Raw genomic sequence first — 12,542 nt, 5'->3', positions numbered from 1 at the left:
TCGTAGCTGCTGTTCAGTGAACACCTGCTTAATTGAACTGGATTTCATCTCAGCGTTTACTTGTGTGGTAAACATCTGATATGAAAGAAGAGCCACACTAGACAAAGTAAGTATGCTTTAGAAGAGCAGAGATTAAGAGAAAATGGCGGGCTTCCCTGGTGGCGCAGTGGTTGAGAGTCCGCCTGCCGATACTGGGGACACGGGTTCGTGCCCCGGTCCGGGAGGATCCCACGTGCCGCGGAGCGGCTGGGCCCGTGAGCCATGGCCGCTGGGCCTGTGCGTCCGGACCCTGTGCTCCGCAACGGGAGAGGCCATAGAGGTGAGAGGCCTGCGTACCGGAAAAAAAAAAAAAGAAAATGGCATGAAGAGTATAGGAATGGAAGCACTTTCTGAAGCTTCAGGAAATCTGGCCTGTATGGCTTTGATTGACTCTGAGAGACCACAGTTCCCTGGTTCTAAGACTCAGCTGTAAGATGCAACGCTGATTTGATTGAACAACAGTTTACTTCTCTGGGCATTGGGAGGAGAGAGCTGCTTTCAGTGTATACACATATTGAGAGCGATATCAACATGTTCCCAAAAAGTATGTCTTATAATAATAATTTAAAAAATCAGTACTCATCATGAGTTTTCATGGGACTTAAAATTTATCTTCTCTCTTGCCTGCCTTATAGCCACGGTAATTTTTTTTCTTTTCTGTTTTCTTCCTTTCTTTTTTGATAATAGTGCCTCAAATTCCTCTGAGAAATTATTCTTCCTCACTAGATACAGTCTGCTGAGGTATTTGATCAAGGTGCCCAGCTCTCCTCTAGTGCAGAGACGGGCACGTGACCTGAGCTAGGCCCACTCAGACATTGGAACAATGATCAAGGGTTGAAAACCTGGCCCCAGATGGAACTTACTTATTCTAGATATGGGATACAGATAAGACTGTCCAGAAGCTTCTGCTACAGAGGTCCTCTAAAACTGCCTGGCTCCAGAGTTAGTTTCTGTTATTTACAGCTAAGAAATGCTAAATCATACACTGCCCTTGACTGCTGTGCTGGTACATGTAGAATTGGAGTTCTTAACCGGGGGTCCATGGTTGGAAATGGTCCATGGATGTCCATTAGGAGTTCCACAAATATGATATAATTTTTATACCTGTAGATAATGCATTTTGGAGGTGAGATGGCCTACAGATAGCTTTCATTAGATTCTCAAAGAATCCGTGGCTGAAAATAGGTTAGAAACCGCTGATTCCAGAACAAGGATTCTTAAGCAAAGTCTGTGGATAAATCTGGTTGGGGGAAAATGATAGCTTTGCTTTCACTAGCTTCCATGCATGTTCCTTTCCATTATGAATATAAGCAACAAACCACAGTATTATTAGCAATATCTGTGACTTTGGCATCAATAGAACTCAGATGTTTTCATATCACATTATAGTGTTGCAGATATCTCAAAATATAATTTACACCTCTCACTACTTTAAAATTACAGTGTTCTTAGATCCACAGCTAGGTTTCATTAGTCAATGTATTAACAAGGTATACATAACACTTGATCACCAAATACTTTAATATTTTATAACTGCATCTCAGTGTAATTGGCTTCCTTTGTAATCCTGTATGCTTTATTTCATCTAAATTATTATCTTAAGAAGAGGTCCAAGAGCTTCATCAGACTGCCAAGGGGCTGATAATACAAAAAGGTTACTAGCCCCCTTGGGAAAAAATTGGTAGGACTGTCTCCTAGCCTTACAGGTATTGGTTCTACAGCCTTACCTGTATACCTTCTATCCTGTAGTTCCTCTCCTTTCAACAACCTCTGACATATTGGCTCCCAGCATTGCTACCTCTGAATTTCTCCAAAGCAGCAGGCATTATTGCCTGTGATCCAGAGAAACACACACACACTTCTATGAATCATAAGACAGAAAAAAGCAAAAAATTAATAATAAATTTTAAAATTAAAGAGAGAGATCTGGAATAGTTAAATCCATGGAGACAGAAAGCTGATGAGTGGTTGCCATGGGCCAGAGGGAGGAGGAAGGAGAGGTAACTGCTTAATGGATGCAGGGTTTCCTTTTGGGGTGATGGAAATGTTATGGAACTAGAAAGAGATGATGGATGCAGAGCATAGCCCTGTGAATGTACTAAATGTCATTGAATTATCCACTGTAAAAGGGCTAATTTTATATTATGTGAATTCTATCTCAGTAAAACATAAGGTAAAATAATCAATCAGGGTTTCCCTGGCGGCACAGCGGTTAAGAATCCGCCTGCCAATTCAGGGAACACGGGTTTGAGCCCTGGTCCGGGAAGAGCCCACATGCCGCACAGCAACTAAGCCCATGTGCCACAACTACTGAGCCTGCGCTCAAGAGCCCGAAGCCACTACTACTGAGCCCACATGCCACAACTACTGAAACCCAAGCGCCTAGAGCCCAAGCTCCGCAGCAAGAGAAGACACTGCAATGAGAAGCCCACGCATCGCAACAAAGAGTAGCCCCCACTCGCTGCAACTAGAGAAAGCCCGTGCGCAGCAATGAAGACCCAATGCAGCCAAAAATAAATTAATTAAATAAATAATTTTTTTTTAAAAAATCGATAAGTAAGAGGAAACTCCATTATAAAGTCACCTGGGAATTCAAGGGCCTACTTAGAGGAATGAAGAAAAAAGATCCCTCTCACTTCACACCAGTTAGAATGGGCATCATCAGAAAATTTACAAACAACAAATGCTGGAGAGGTTGTGGAGAAAAGGGAACCCTCTTGCACTGTTGGTGGGAATGTAAATTTATACAGCCACTATGGAGAACAGTATGGAGGTTCCTTAAAAAACTAAAAATAGAATTACCATATGACCCAGCAATCCCACTACTAGGCATATACCCCGAGAAAACCATAATTCAAAAAGACTCAGGTACCACAATGTTCATTGCAGCACTATTTACCATAGCCAGGTCATGGAAGCAACCTAAATGCCCATCGACAGACGAATGGATAAAGAAGATGTGCTACCTGCATACAACACAATATTACTCAGCCATAAAAAGGAATGAAATTGGGCCATTTGTAGAGATGTGGATGGACCTAGAGACTGTCATGCAGAGTGAAGTAAGTAAGAAAGAGAAAAATAAATATCGTATATTAACGCATATATGTGGAACCTAGAAAAATGGTACAGATGAACCAGTTTGCAAGGCAGAAATTGAGACACAGATGTAGAGAACAAACGTATGGACACCAAGGGGGACAAGCAGGGGTTGGTGGGAGATTGGGATTGACATGTATACACTAATATGTATAAAATAGATAACTAATAAGAACCTGCTGTATAAAAAATAAATTAAATTTTAAAAAACATAAATAATAAATTGGGATTGACATATATACACTAATGTGTATAAAATAGATAACTAATAAGAACCTGCTGTAGAAAAAATAAATAAATAAAATTTAATTTAAAAAATAAAATAAAATAAATAATAAAGAGAAAAAAGATCCCAAAGTTTTATGCTATTTTGTTTCCTCTCTCCCTTCCCCCCACAGGCCCCCCGAGTTGTTCACGTACACTACAATGTTAGCTCACTTACGAAATTGCTGATGTGTGCTTTAGCCTACACATTAAATTCCAGTTTGCACTTATGCATATTAAAACACACCACTAAATACTCATCTGACAAGCTGTATTTTAAACCTCAAACAAGATTTTATTGTGCCTGGATGCATTTTAATATACCTGCTGAATTTCTGCTGGAGTGAAAAACGGCTGGCAGTGATGACTGATAAGGGAGGAGGGTCTCTCCTGTCCTATCCCTCACATGCTGCTTCCGCTTGGGGGAACTGGGGGTTGGCAGCCCCTACCGCCTGAGAGCTCTAGAGAGCTTTCGGGAAAAGATTTCCCACATGATCTGATGGCCTCAAGCAGGGTCTGAGAGATCACTGAAAGGCTTCCCATTCCGGTAACTCCAGGACCTCAGTGTCTCCCATTAGAGTTCTCGGTCTCTGCCAGCCTCCGTCAGAGCAGACGGGGATTAACCTTTCACAAGCCCCTCTCACATCCTTCATAATTCCCTCTCTGTCTGGGTTTTGAAATCCTTCTCCTGCTCAGCAGCCCTTGTGTCTCCACACAGCCTGCGGGATAATGCCCAAGCATCTCAGCCCAGCACTGCCGTTTTTTGAGGCCCCGGACAGTGGTGAGTGCTGGGTTAGGGTTTCCCATCAAGTGCCTTAAATGATGCTTATAAGCATCATGGTCTTTTCACGGCCATTTGGAGATGAGGAAATTAGGCTCGAGGTCATTCAAAGTCGCACACTGGTCAAGCCCTCCCCACATTTCCCTGCCACCTTCCTTTCCATCCTTCCTCGGCCATTTCTATACTCAGCTTCAGCCAGGCTTCTCCTCACCGTCCCCTGACTGTGTCACAAGGGACCTCCACCCAGAATGGCTCTCCCTTCTAGGTCCCAAATCCCCCCATTCCTCAGGGTATGGCTCCCCCTTCTCCAAGAAGCTTTCTCAGCCCCCAGTGCTCCGGCCTCCTCTGAATCCCCGTTTATTACACCACCCACTGCTCACTGACCATGTGCAGGGATCGCCTGGCAGAGAGGCTGTATCTTGCCTCCCTGCCGCCCCCAACCCCCATCCCCTTCAGCAAAAATCCTCTCTGAGGGCAGGGACTGTGTCCTTTTCCTCTTTGTATTTACTGCAGTACCTGATAGGATTGAGAGATGGAAAGTGCTTGATTCTCTCAATCAGCAGGAGATCAATTTTTTTCAGGCCAAAGCATGGAGCCTATTTCCCAGCTTCTGTACCTCTCCTTCCTCCCGGGGAAGCCTGACAAGGTTCCAAGTCATTCTACGCAGCCTGCCCCGCACAGGTGAGCCCGGCCTCGCTTAGGGCTTTTTTCCTGCTCTACCACCTCTTCCAGAGGCAGCCTGTTTCCTTTGTAGCTGGAAGATGAAAAGCGTTCTTTTTCCCCTTTACATGTCTAATGACATCATCCTTCTCAGGCGGGGACATTGGGAAATTCATGGCAAATGAAGTATGGCTGCTTATTCAGAGAATAGCAGGTTGTGCCCTGTCTCCCGGTGACCGAAGGCTGCTGAGGAGGTGGTGTGTGGATCGTGTTGGCAGGAAGAAAGGGTTCCGTAGCATTAAGCACCCACAGGAGAGGACAGGGGCCTTGGGATGGGGGAATTGGATGAAAGCCATAGCTGCCTGTATCATGTGATTTCAGTGATGCTGTAAGACCCCAAGGGTCCCCTACCATGTTCCTTTGAGCTTGTGATGGTTTCTTCGTTCCTTCTGTGTTCAAAATTCCTATCATTTCACTTCTTCTCTGTTTTAGATCATGTGGCTTCTTCCCTTCTACACTGTCTTGCCTCTTAGATGCACATGTTAGGAAGATTAATTAGGGGCGGGGTGGGTATGGGTGACACTGGGAAGATGGGCCCAGCTGGTGAAGGGTAAGAAACACCAGAATGAGTAGGCGTCACCCAATTTCTGCAGAGGACTAGTTGTCACTTTGGGGACACTTTGACAGGTACAGGCAGTCAGAAAAGCAGAACAGGTAAGTCAGGAGTAGGGTAGGAGAGTGAGGAAGTGTCCACGAGGGAAAGGGCGTAAGGTGAGTGAGAGGAGGACACGTAAAGCATTTGACTCAGGTCAGCCTGACCAGCTCCCTGAGATGGGGCCAGGCCAAGCTGGCCCAGCAACAAACTATGGAAATCCAGCCCGCAAAATGACAGGCCGAAGATGAGCGTTTAGACGGGCAGCAGGTATCAGGTGGAACCAGAGAGATGTAGGAGCACCCAGCCAAAAGCTACAAGCAGGCAGGAAGCCAGAATGAGTGACGTCATAGGTCCCCCGCCCCCCAGGACAAATCTCCAACCCGGCTGTTGCAGGAAGAGGAGAGACGCGGAGGGGTGGCCTTAAAAAGCAAGCAGCCCCTGCAGTAGGGGGACTGGAAGACTAAGCAGTTTCTCCAGAGAGAAATCACCGTGAATCAGGGACGCAGCCGAAGCACATCCTGCTGTATGAGAATAACAAGGTCTTCAAAGATAGATGTGCTGGTTTTTTAATTGTGGCAGGATACACAGAACATAACATTTATCCTTTTAACTGATTTAAAGTGTCCAATTCAGTAGCATTAATTACATTAACAGTGCTGTGCCACCAGCACTACTGTCGAGTTCCAGAACATTTTCATCACCCTCAACAGAAACCCCATACCCATTAGGCAGTCACTCACATTCCACCTGCCCACTAGGTCCTGGCTGCCACTCATCTGCTTTCTGTTTCTCTGCATTTGTCTATTCAGGACATTTTATATAAATGGAATCATACAGCAGGTAACCTTTTGTGTCTGGCTTCTTTCACTTGGCATAATGGTTTCAGGTTTCATCCATGGAGTAACCTGTGATGGTTAATTTCATGTGTTAACTTGACTGGGCCATGGGGTGCCCAGATATTTGGTTAAACATTAATTCTGGGTGTGTCTGTGAAGGTGTTTCTGGATGAGATGAACATCTGAATTGGTAGACAGAGTAAAGCTGATTGCCCTCCCCAGTGAGGGTGGGCCTCATCCAATCCATTGAGGGGCTAAGGAGAACAAAAATGCCGAGCAAGGGAAAATTTGTTCTCTATCTCTCTGCCTGTTTTCAAGCATGAACTTGGACTTAGACTGGAGCTTACACCATTGGCTCTCCTAGTTCTCAGGCCTTTGGACTTGGACTGGAACTATCCCATTGGCTCTCCTGAGTATTGGCTTGCAGGCTGAAGATCCTGGGACTTATTAGCCTCCATAACCATGTGAGCTAACCCCTTATTATGTATGCATAGTATATTAATATATTTTATATGTCTCCTATGGGTAGGAGATATATAGGTATACCGATATTAATATATTTAATATATATTATAATATAGGTGTTATATATATATATATACACACACACATACATATATACATATCTCCTATTGGTTCTGTTTCTTTGGAGAATCCTAACACATAACATGTATCAGTACTTCACTTTTTTAATGACTGCATACTATTCCATTGTACGGATATGCCACATTTTGTTAATCCATTCACCAGTTGATGGGCATTTGGGTTGTTTCCACCATGCACCAGATTTTGAATCCTGGTTAAGTCAAGTCACTTAACCTCTCTAGGCACCTGTTTCATCACATGTGGCTTTCTTATGAAGCGTAAGTGAGATAAAGCATGTAGGAGCCTGACATAGATAGGGCAATCCATAACTTGTTTTCCTTACCTGGCATCAGGACCCAGATCAGTGGGCCCAACAGCAGAGCTAACCTGCAATGGATCTGGGTTCCTTAAGTTCCCCCTCAAACCAGAACTGGACCCAGAGTCGGGGCAGAGGGGACACCTGCAGGTAGAGGACAAGAGGTCTTCGTTGTGAGGGAAGGAAATTGGACCCTCTCTTGCCCTCCTGCCTCTCCCTAGCGCACACACTTAGGGAATGGAGGTTCTGAATCAGGGCCCCAAAACATGTGTATGCCTCTGTTTCACAGCGTCTTAGGCCAATAAATATCGTGAGGAAATATCTCACACTTAAACTGTTAGAAATGCCACACATTTTGCAAATGTTTGAAAGATAAGGCACACACTGCCATCATATCCTATCGGAGAAATAAGTACTCTTCAGGCTTATTTGCAACTGTTGTTCAGATTATTCTATAGCATGCACTCACAGTACATAAAACTTGTGAAAAAATAACACCTATCATTCCCTAAATCACAGTAATTTCAGAAAGTTACATTTACATTCACTTTTTTTTTATGTTCTGTAACTGTAAATGTCGCTCTCCTAGATGTCATAAAAGGCAACTTGAAAAGTGAGTTTAAATGCACTGAGTCTTCTGTGCTAAAGGCACACAGACAGAATAGCTTACTCCACATTCATACATGACCAATTCAATGGCCAACCTAAAAGCACTGACCTGAGTCTCAGGAGGCCCTGCATGCATGCTCCCGTGGGGCTGTGGACATGCCCCTTAACTGCTCAGAGCCCCAGTTTCCTCACCTGTGCCATCCATTCACTCAGCAGCACTCTCTGAGGACCACAGTGAGCCACCCACTGGCCAGGCTCTGGGGTCACAGAAAAGAGTAAGACCTACACCACTTACTCTCAGAAACCCACAGTCAAGCAGGGAAGTAGCTAACACACTCAATGCCTTACTATGTGCCAGGGGTTGTTCTTGCATTTCATACATATTAGCTCATAAGATCCTTCCAACAACCCTACAAGTGGATAGTATTATTCATACTATTATTACCTTCATTTCACAAATTAGGAAACTAAAGCACAGGGTGGTTCAGTAACTTACCTGGCTAGTCAAGAGCAAACACAGGTAGTCTGGTTTAAGAGACCACCCTGCAGCCACTATAGAAAACAGTATGGAGGTTCCTTAAAAAATGAAAAATGGAACTACCATATGATCCAGCAATTCTACTCTTGGGTATAGATCCAGAAAAAATAAAGACACTAATTTGAAAAGATTGATGCAGCGCTATTTACAATAGCCAAGACATGGAAGCAACACAAGTGCCCATCAACACACAACTGGATTAAGAAGATGTGGTACATATACACAATGGAATATTACTCAGCCATAAAAAAGAATAATATACTGCCATTTGCAGCAAATTGGATGGACCTACAGAATATTATCCTCGGTGAAATAAGTCTGACAAAGAAAGACAAATATCAATACTATATGATATCACTTATATGTGGAATCTAAAAAATAATGCAGATAAATGTATATGCAAAACAGAAAGAGATTCACAGATATAGAAAACAAACTCCTGGTGACCAAAGGGGAAAGGGAAGGGGGGAGGGGCAAATTAGGGCCATGAGATCAACAGATATTATTATATATAGAAAATAGGTAAGCAACAAGGATTTACTGTACAGTACAGGGAATTATACCCATTATCTTATAATAACCTATAATGAAATATAAGCTGCAAAAATATTGAATCACTATGCTGCACATCTGAAAGTCACACAATATTGTAAATCAACTAAACTTCAATTTAAAAAAGAGACTACTCTGTTACTCACCACAGATTGTGCCGAGTGCAGATTCACATAATAGACCTCAGTGCGAATGACACAGGAGCACAGAGCAGAGCAATGGGTTTCATCTGAATGAAAGTAAGGAAGGCATCAGACATGACTATGTATCTTGGCCAAGGAAAATGAGTAGGATCTCAGCCAGCAGGGATAGGGGAAAGAAACCATCAGGGGCAAAAATCTGGAGGTGGCAAGCATGTGACATAGTCAGGGAATGTGAAAAAAGCCCTGGTGAAAAGAGCAAGGCTAGGGCTTCCCTGGTGGCACAGTGGTTGAGAGTCCGCCTGCCAATGCAGGGGACACGGGTTCGTGCCCCGGTCCGGGAAGATCCCACATGCCGTGGAGCGGCTGGGCCCATAAGTCATGGCTGCTGAGCCTGCGCGTCCGGAGCCTGTGCTCTGCAACGGGAGAGGCCACAACAGTGAGAGGCCCGCATACCACCCTTCTAGTTCTTAATGCTGTGCCTTACCTACAATTTGTATCTACAGTCCTTCATTCAAGGACAGACAATGCTTGTCTATACATTAACAGTCACACTGGGGTTAAAGAAGCATATGCCTCTCTATCGCACCACCCAGATTTCCTTTAACCAGTTCATATGATGTGTTGTATATTTCAGCTTGCATATTTTGAACATCTGCCATTTACTGAGCAAACACTTTGAACGTTACCTCAATGCCCAGCATCCTCTTCATTCTTACTACACCACAGGCCTCATGTCTTGCCCACAGGCTCTGCTTTCTCTAATCCATGTTCCCTCACCTGTGTGGCATTAATCTAATCACTCTGATTTCCTAAGCTCTCTCCCACTTCCACGGCCAACCATGCTTCCAGCACAAAGTTCGTCCTCTTTAGCATGGTATTCAGCACCCTTCTCCATGGTTTGTGGTCTAACCTTCAACCTAATCTCCTGCCACTCCTCACCCCTCCATCGTTAACCCTCTATCCCAAGGCCCAGCCCACACCAAACCACTCCCCAACAAAAGAGCACGTACCAGCTGACTTTCTGACAGCCCCAGACAGCTCTCACTCCTTCCTCTCACAGTTCTCTGCTCTTAACTGCGTGGCAGTACTCACCTGATCATCCAGTTACATCTGAAACCCTTAGGTATGCTTCCCCAAGGTTCACCTGACCTGCTTTTTGTATGGCTACTCAGGCAACAAATGCATGCCTATCTAGTGACCATACTAAAACCAGGCATGTTAAGTTACAAATATTGACATGGTTAGGTGGTCACTACTTACAAAGAAATGTATAGGATTTTTTTAGAATTTATTACTTAATATTCTTAAGATATCATTCACCAAATACATATTGAGCTTACCAGGGGGGAATGTGGGGAGGGATAAATGGGGGATTGGGATTGACATCTACAGACTACTATATATAAAATAGATGACTAATAAGGACCTACTGTATAGCACAGGGAACTCTACTCAATAGTCTGTAATGACCTATATGAGAAAAGAATCTAAAAAAGAGTGGATATATGTATATGTATAACTGATTCATTGTGCTGTACAGCAGAAAGTAACACAACATTGTAAGTCAACTATACTGCAATAAAAATTTTTTAAAATACATATTGAGCACTTCCTCTGTTCCTTGCACACACTAGGTATTGGTGACCGAGTAGCGGGCAAGACAGATGAGGAAACTGCCATAAAGAGCTTACAGAATATTCTAGGTGGAGAGACCAATCACAAAGTAATGAAATTGAAACTGTGATTAAAAATCTCCCAACAAACAAAAGTCCAGGACCAGATGGCTTTACAGGTGAATTCTATCAAACATTTAGAGAAGAGCTAACACCTACCCTTCTCAAACTCTTCCAAAAAATTGCAGAGGAAGGAATACTCCCAAACTCAATCTACAAGTCCATCACCACCCTGATACCAAAACCAGACAAAGATACAACAAAAAAAGAAAATTACAGAACAATATCACTAATGACTATAGATGGAAAAATCCTCAACAAAATACCAGCAAACAGAATCCAACAACACATTAAAAGGATCATACACCATGACCAAGTGGGATTTATCCCAGTGATGCAAGTATTCTTCAATATACACAAGTCAATCAATGTGATTCTCCATATTAACAAAATGAAGAAGAAAAACCATATGATCATCTTAATAGATGCAGAAAAATCTTTTGACAAAGTTCAACACCCATTTATGATAAAAACTCTCTAGAAAGTGGGCATAGAGGAAACCTGCCTCAACATAATAAAGGCCATATACGACAAACCCAAAGCAAACATCATTCTCAATGGTGAAACACTGAAAGCATTTCCTCTAAGATCAGGAACAAGACAAGGATGTCCACTCTCACCACTATTATTCAGCATAGTTTTGGAAGTCCTAGCCATGGCAATCAGAGAAGAAAAAGAAATAAAAGGAATACAAATTGGAAAAGAAGAAGTAAAACTGTCACTGTTTGCAGATGACATGACACTATACGTAGAGAATCCTAAAGATGCCACCAGAAAACTACTAGAGCTAATCGATGAATTTGGTAAAGTTGTAGGATACAAAATTAATGCACAGAAATCTCTTGCATACCTATATGCTAAAAATGAAAGATCAGAAAGAGAAATTAAAGAAACAATGCCATTCACCACTGCAACAAAAAGAATAAAATACCTGGGAATAAAACTACCTAAGGAGGTAAAAGACCTGTACTCAGAAATCTATAAGACACTGATGAAAGAAATCAAAGACAACACAAACAGATGGAGAGATATACCATGTTCTTGGATTGGAAAAATCAATATTGTGAAATGACTATACTACCCAAAGCAATCTACAGATTTGATGCAATCACTATCAAATTACCAATAGCATTTTTTACAGAACTAGAACAAAAATATTAAAATTTGTATGGAGACACAAAAGACCCCAAATAGCCAAAGCAATCTTGGGGAAAAAAAAACAGAGCTGGAGGAATTAGACTCCCTGACTTAAGACTATACTACAAAGCTACAGTAACCAAGAGAGTATGGTACTGGCACAAAAACAGAAATATAGATAAATGGAACAGGTTAGAAAGCCCAGAGATAAACCCATGCACCTATGGTCACCTAATCTATGACAAAGGAGACAAGGATATACAATGGAGAGAAGACAGTCTGTTCAATAAGTGGTGCTGGGAAAACTGGACAGCTACATGTAAAAGAATGAAGTTAGAACACTCCCTAACACCGTACACAAAAATAAACTCAAAATGGATGAGAGTCCTAAATGTAAGACTGGACACTATAAATCTCTTATAGGAAAACATAGGAAGAACTCTCTTTGACATAAATCACAGCAAGATCTTTTTTGACCCACCTCCTAGAGTAATGGAAATAAAAAAAAATTAAACAAATGGGACCTAATGAAACTTAAAAGCTTTTGCACAGCAAAGGAAACTATAAACAAGACAAAAAGACAACCCTCAGAATG

This window comes from Neophocaena asiaeorientalis, unplaced genomic scaffold (assembly GCF_003031525.2).
Source record: "Neophocaena asiaeorientalis asiaeorientalis breed wild unplaced genomic scaffold, Neophocaena_asiaeorientalis_V1.1 scaffold143, whole genome shotgun sequence".
NCBI classification, from domain to species: Eukaryota; Metazoa; Chordata; class Mammalia; order Artiodactyla; family Phocoenidae; genus Neophocaena; species Neophocaena asiaeorientalis.
This window is presented reverse-complemented; position numbering follows the sequence as displayed.